Below are 7,315 nucleotides of genomic sequence, written 5' to 3'. Positions count from 1 at the left end.
GTCTCTTCTTGGCTTCTTGGCTTCTTGTTCATGGAGGACAACACAGGATGGTGTGCTTCCTCGCCACGCCGTCAGGAAAAAGTGACCTCACGCGCGCCTGGGCTGGACCATCATGTGCTGCCCTTCAGGCAAGGCTTCCCTACGTCTTGCTGTAAGCGAGGCATTGGCGCGCCCATGGTTAATGTAGGTTTGTTAAGGTTTTTTTATAAATGACAATTTTATTATCTCAAAATGCAGTATCAAGAGGATAGAAAGCATTATGAGTAAAACATGGCCTCTGCATAATTAGAATATACATAGCCAAATTCAAATGTTCAATAAAAATGCATGAAATAAAAATAGGTAAATCGACAAAAGTAGAGTTCTATAGACCGACATATTGCCTATATCGAAGGAGGTGGTGGATCGATCCGTATGTTATGCTGCCACCCATCCCGACCTTGTATCAGGTTAATCGAATTCAGCCGAGAATAAAAGATTATGACATGACACAAGTCGGGAGCCAATCAAATCCCGTCTGAACGAAATATTCAGCGGGGATGAAATGAGCACGTGCGCAATAGTATTATTCTTATCATGAGCAATATTATATAATGTTGGATATTTGTTCTCTGAGACTGGCATTGTTTAGCTAGATGTCTTCCCAGAAACGAATCGCCGACCCATCCTTTATCGCGATAGAGATGCTTTTGCCGCCATTAGGCCAGCCCAAAAGTGCGAGTCACCGGATTTCTAATATGTTTGCTTTTTGGCCTAGATACTTGTTGTGTTGCATGGTTTACCAAACACTATCCTCGGTAAGAAGTTTGAACAATCACTTACTGTGCAAGGCTTCATTCTTGACTTGCAGGTCATGAATTCCAACGCCATCTTGGTCTTCCGACCTACAAACCACGCTCCATTTGGCTAGCATGTATTTTTCTTTTCACCGTCTCCTTGCGAAATGAATCTGGATCAAAAATAGTCCAGTCTTTGCAAGACCCCTTTTGGGAGTTTGAAGAAAAAATGCATATAGAGAACCAGGTTAAGGCTAACGAATAAATTTGAATTCAAAGAAGGAGCAGATCCACATGTGATACATTAGTATATCATACGACGCCCGGCAACTGTAGGTTCAGGTGTACCATGATTCTGAAACTCAACTCTCTTGTAACAATCGCATGAACCTTGTTGAGGAATAAAGCAGCGTTGTTCCCTGAAAAATGGCTCGTGATGGGTTCACTAAAAAAATTAGAGAAAAAAGAAGGTGTTGTTTCTGGAATCCGCTTTAATTTCTGCCTTTCTTTCACTTTTATTCGGCAACTTCGATAGCCTATCCTTCATTCCTTCTCATCTTCAATAGAAGGATCTGGCACCAGCTTGAAAGCACTGATTTTTTTTAAGAAAAGGAGGAAGACCTCCGGCCTCTGCATCTCAGCGATGCATGCAGCCACTTTATTAATTATTCACAAAAGACCTTATAAAAAAATACAACAGTAAGTCTGAAGCTGCCGACTAGGCAACATTTGCCGCTACTTTTATCCATTTGATGAAGGGATGCTGATAGTCCGGACCTAATACCACAGACCTCGCAGTCAAGCCTAACATCTAAGACCTGAGGCCCCAACCAAGCCACTTGCCGGATATGGGGCACACATAGGTCCGATGCGCTCCCAGAGGCCGCCGCCGCCAACTGCCACCACTCCATCTTCAGAGCTATACTGACGCATCATACTTGCATGCTCTAACTACCGTTAACACCACCACGGCGCCCAACGTCACCACCTCCCTGCGCGCGAACTTCTTAGCACGTAGTGGTCGCCGCCGGTACACCTCAGCACCATGCCGCCAAGTACCATCAGCCGACACAACTTGAAGTCTCTGGAAGATCGGTCGTGCGTAGCACCTGCCGACTAGGCATGACAAAGCGTAGCACCTATCGGCCAGGCATGACTTGACATCTCCACCGAAGCTCCGTGCAAGACGAAGCCGCTCCACCTCCTACCTCTGACTTCCAGCGCTGCTCCTCAAACGATGCTCCCAAGAGAGAAACGACACCTCAGTGCCGCCATCGTCCGATCTGGAAAATCAGATCATAGGGTTTCCCCCGGAGAAGCACGAGTGGGTCGACAGTAGTTACAGAACGATGCCTTCATCAAGGTAACGGCGCAGAACACCACCATCGTCCGCCGTCGGCTCGGTTTTCACCGGCAACTATGTCTCCCCGACTCGCAGCCGGGACTAGATTACAGATCTCGAGATCCGATCATCTAGCCTCAGGTCGACCACCTCCGACGTAGGAGATGACCACCACCGCCATAATCCTCGTGATGCGATGCAGACCCGGAGTGCTTCAGCAAGCCTTCGCCGAATCCAATGAGATGTCGCAGTTTGAGGACGTAACGGCAGCCGCCCGCCTAGACTCGAAGGTCCTAGATCGAGCCCGGGACGCACCCCAGCAGCCACTTCCGCCATCTCGCACTACTTCCGCCGTGAGTTCATCCGCAATTCAGTACTAGTCTTGGGCAAAGAGCAAGAAGCTCAAGGTCTCTGGATGGCCAGTATAAGAGCGGCCGCGCCAAGGTTCTCCTGGCCCACGTGGTTGGCTGTTGGGGTAACGGTGACGAGGAGGATGGATGGCATCGGTCGTAACCGCCCGCCGCGCTACTTCAGCGACAACATCCGCTCCGGCAGGGTGCTCAGCGAGGAGGAGCGCGCCGCCGAAAATGTCTACATACAGGTAACTGTGCACTGCCGGTTTAGGCTTTTTTTTTGTAGGTGCTGTTGTGAATCTAAGTGTTGATGAAGATTTGTGTTACGTCCATGGTTCATCTGAAGCACGTGGAAAAAAATTTAAAGTTTGGACTAAGCCACAATGAACTGGTTTACATAATATATTTATTCTGCAGAAGATGGAGAGGGAGAAGCTGGAAAAGTTGAGGAGGAAGAAGGCGGATCAGGAAAAGGCCGACGCAGCAAAGAGTGCCAAAGGAAACAACGAGGTAACAAACCAAACAAACCATCTTTACAGGCCTCGAGTGTAATTAACTTGTGGTTTCTCTTTTATTTTTATTTTTATTTTCCAAAAAAAACAATGCGAAAGCTGTTTCCTCCTTTTGCTGGCATTCTACTTACGCTGGGCTACTGCAGAAGGGTGAGGGAGCTCATCCAAGCTGATTCCTCAGATCGATCAGGTCCTCCGTTGGCGGCGCTGGTGTTACATGTGATACATGTTCGCAAATGTAGTATTTTTTTCCTTCTGTTCTGGGGTTATTTATAGATAGATCATGTAGATGCTGTGTGCTGCTGTGAAAATATGTGCTTCTCGGTGGAGCTTTGGTATGTTGTCCTTGGTGGAGGCAGGAGACTCTGCCGACCAGAATCATATCTTGTCGCTGGAGTTTTCTGTTTACTTTTGATTAGCAACCTGTGCATGAGCCGCCGCCTGTGCGAGCCATGCATGCATCTGCAGGGGCGTGAGATGCACCCATCTGCATCAGGCTTTTTTCCTTTATGTCTTGCATCAGGCTCTTTTCTTTTCTTTTGTAACGAATAAAGCTATATAAGAGAAAGAATCTAAGACCTTATGCTATTTCCGAAACTTTTAATAAGATGGCTGCATGCATCGCTTAGATGCAAAGGCCGGGGGCAAGCCTCCTTTTCCAAAAAAAAAAGAATAGACGAAAAGTTAACACGGCACCAGAACTACTGTCTCTTGAGTACTTCTTCTCCACTAGTTCGCATGTGTGCAGTGTGCTCTAGCTCTTTCCAAATAATAGATGGAGATTCCCTACCGTATTATTATTTGCGTCGTCGTACTATTCTGAAAGACTGAAAGTATGTGGTGAATGTGTCTTCATTAGGGAGAGAAATTGTAGGTGCGGCACATTCCTTTTTTTTATTTTCGCTTTCAATTTTTAATCTATTCATATCTTTTGAACTAAAAGTCTAAATTAAATTTCAAATGCATATTCATGTTTCTGGTGAAAACGAGTGCTTTCATATGAGATCCATTTTGCATACGTTTTGATGAGTTATTAAAAAATTCTTTAAGCTTCAATTTCTAAAACTTGGTACGAGCGACTGACGAAAATTGTGAGTTTCAGATCCTGCGACTCACAATAATGTTTTAACTTCTGGAACTTGGAATGAGCGATTGACAATATTGTGAGTTTCATATACGGCGACCAACAAAAATGTTTCAACTTCTGAAACATGGTACGAGCGATTGACAAAATTGTGAGTTTCAAATCCTGCGACCGAAATAAAAGATTCAACATCTAAAGTGTATGTCATAGTTTATACTACATAGTAATGCGTGTGTCATGGTGTGTGGCCATTGGCCACGCATTCTAACGCGTATACCAGCTAAGCTAAGTGAAGATTTGGTCACTTGGAGTATGTCTCAACCAATATTGAGTGGAAGGCAAAGCATTTCACAATAACCTGCACAAATCATAGATTTTTCAAGGTGCTAAAAATCTCTGAGGACGGCTAGACTAGATTTGTTCAAGACGGTATTCGCCTAGTTACACTTCCCCCTTTCATTTCAGTTTATTGAGCAACTTGAGCAAAATCAAGCTAGAAGTTTATCATAAGGAACTAGTGTCTACGATTGACAGAATATTCTTTTCGAGTGAATTTGTCGATATACTTTTCTTATAGCCAATTTATTTATATTCTAGCTTCAACGCCAATAGTAATTACATGCAGAAGAGTAAGTTGTCACCAGCAGCTTCGGTGGAATAGCTCAGCTGATATATGTCCAGATAGAGAATCCAGAATTTTTTTTTATTAAAAACAAACAAAACTGACGAATATGGCTTTGGTAATGTGCAAGGTTTTATGCCAAGAGTAAATAATTTTGTATGGCAAATATCGTTTTTGTGAGTAATACTAGGTGTCAACTAAAGTCAGCTATTATCTAATACTCCCTCTCTATTCACAAATTAAGATGTTTTAACTCCAGCCTTCAATTGTTGGTGCTTGACATGCCGCTCAAAGCTGTCCTGAACCCTGATGTCTTCTTCTCAGGGCTCTCCCAACCCAGCTGCCCCCCGAAGCTCACTAGCCCCTTCAACGGTAGGGGGCGCGAGCGGCGGCGCAGCCGGAAGGTCCAGCTCGCTGAAAAATGCGCAGGCCATTTCAGATGGTGGCCTCTGGGGTGGTTGTTCTGCTCTTGTACAACACCCAGCATATCAGCATACAGACTGCATGTATTCGTTTTACATTAAAAAAACTTTATATGGTAAGTCCAAGGCTGAGGAGACTTGGGTTGATGAATTCAGTTCAGTAGCCTGATGAAAGATGTGGTACATTATTCTAGCACTGAAACTTAGAGGTGTTTACTTGTTTTTACAACTGTTGTTGTTCTCAACATGTTAACAACACAAAACACTTCACTTGGTCAGCTGTGCAAACAAGCACTGATATATTTTTTGGATAATTACAAAGTCCTTATATGAACAACAACTATTTTTATCGACCTATACAAGCGCAGAAGAATTCTTCTGCAGCGGTGCACAACAAAAACACTAAATTCAACAAGCTGACCAGGCCTTTACAAGATAATTAATTCATTTAAACATTCGAGACAGATTCGCGCCAAGAAAAGATACAAAAAGGCTTGACAGGGTGGACATTCGAGACCAGATTTGCAGACCTACAATCATGGCCGGGTGTTACTACTAATACTCTTTATTTATTTATTTTTCTTCAGTCAAGTTTGCCTAACACATCGCAACATATTAAATAATCAACCACAAAGCCAGGCATGTACATGACAATAAAACAGCACCTGCAGTCCTGCACTCACATAGAAAGAAACTAAGAATGTCGTGTGGTCTGGACTGCACATCCATCATTGTAATAATAAATTCAAATTCAGGATCAGTCCCTTGCAAGACAGGGGACATTGTGCAAGAAGATAGCACCCAGTTGTTTAACTTCTGAAAGTTGGATTGAGCGATCGACAAAATTGTGAGTTTCAGATACCGCGACCGACAAAGATCTTTCAACTTCTAAAACTTGGTACGAGCGATCAACAAAATTGTGAGTTTCAGATCCTCCGACTCACAAAAATGTTTTTAACTTCTGAGTTACTAATACTACTTCTAAGTTACTACTGCTGCTGCTATTACAAACACTATAAAACTGGTAATATTACCATTACTGTGACTATTACTATTGTTACCACTACTATCAAAACTATTGTATTACTTTTCTACAAATAAATTGCTGTCAGAGGTTGCTTCTCAGGTGTGGTTGAATTAACAAGTCAACTGCTAAGGTTTATAAGTATTCTTTGGCTTCTCTTGTGTCGAATCAATAAATTAGGTGAAACATGATGCGATCGACCATGATTCGTGCGATGTCGCCCACTACCACGGCATCTTGGTCGTCGTCCAGCCTGCCGTCCATGAGCCCCGCCACCCCTGATGCCGCCATGAGAGGCAACACCTTCGCCGCTAGGTACTGGCCGTTGTCGTCCAGGCCCGGCGCTCCGGCAGCCGGCGAGACAGTAAGCACGGGTATCATCATTGGTGAGGGTGAGAAAGAGGATAGGCACTAAAGGTGGGGTGACGTGTTGAAATATATGACATGGACATACTGAAAGTTTTGAGTTATTCTTATTGGGCAAGAGGCAAGATAAATTCTTTTTCCGTTGCAACGTATGGGCATATTTGCTAGTATACTGTTAAAATACATAAAGGGTTTAGGTCATCTCCAATGCAGACCCGCAAAACTCCCGCAAACATCGGGATTAATGTGTCTGCACACGCTATGTCATCCAACATGATACCCCATAAGTCCGGAGACGCGTCCACATGTCTGAAAATCTCGAAAAATGGACGCAAACAATGGGAAGGTATGCAGGTGTTCGGACCGCCTCCACGTACACGTTTAATATCCTGGACCCGCAAAAAACCTCTTCTCCTGAAAACATTCTTTGTTTGTCGTCGGGTATGTCTATATAACATCTTGATGTGAGATATCTAAGTTGTTTGTTTGTTTATGCAAAGCGTTTATTTGTTTTTTTTTTCAATTGGACTACGAAACTAGATGCGCTAATTAGGATTTGAACTCAGGACACCGTGCAAGACAATGATAGCTCATTCCATCCCAGCCAATGAATAATAGTTACATAAGGCAAACGGAAAATCTATAAGAACATAACACAGCGTTAAGATTAGTGTACATGTTTGAATTTTTTTAAACCTTTTTTACGGATTGTGATTTTTTTAAATGTTGTCTATTTTTCTAAAACACAAACAACTTTAAAATTTAGAAAGTATTTTTCAAATTTGGATACACTTTATAATTCTGATTTTATTTT

General features: G+C 43.2%; 1 long non-coding RNA gene across 1 annotated transcript; it reads left to right on the top strand.

Annotated features, from left to right (window-relative positions):
• The first annotated feature begins 2,652 nt into the window (after window positions 1–2,652).
• LOC125532691 lies at window positions 2,653–3,514 on the top strand. Its single transcript, XR_007294174.1, has 3 exons — window positions 2,653–2,719; window positions 2,889–2,981; window positions 3,130–3,514. It is a non-coding gene; the product is annotated as an uncharacterized LOC125532691 (long non-coding RNA).
• Window positions 3,515–7,315: the final 3,801 nt, after the last annotated feature.

This window comes from Triticum urartu, chromosome 1 (genome assembly GCF_003073215.2).
Source record: "Triticum urartu cultivar G1812 chromosome 1, Tu2.1, whole genome shotgun sequence".
Taxonomy (NCBI): domain Eukaryota; kingdom Viridiplantae; phylum Streptophyta; class Magnoliopsida; order Poales; family Poaceae; genus Triticum; species Triticum urartu.
Note: the sequence above shows the minus strand (reverse complement) of the source record. Positions and strands in the feature narration are given on the sequence as shown.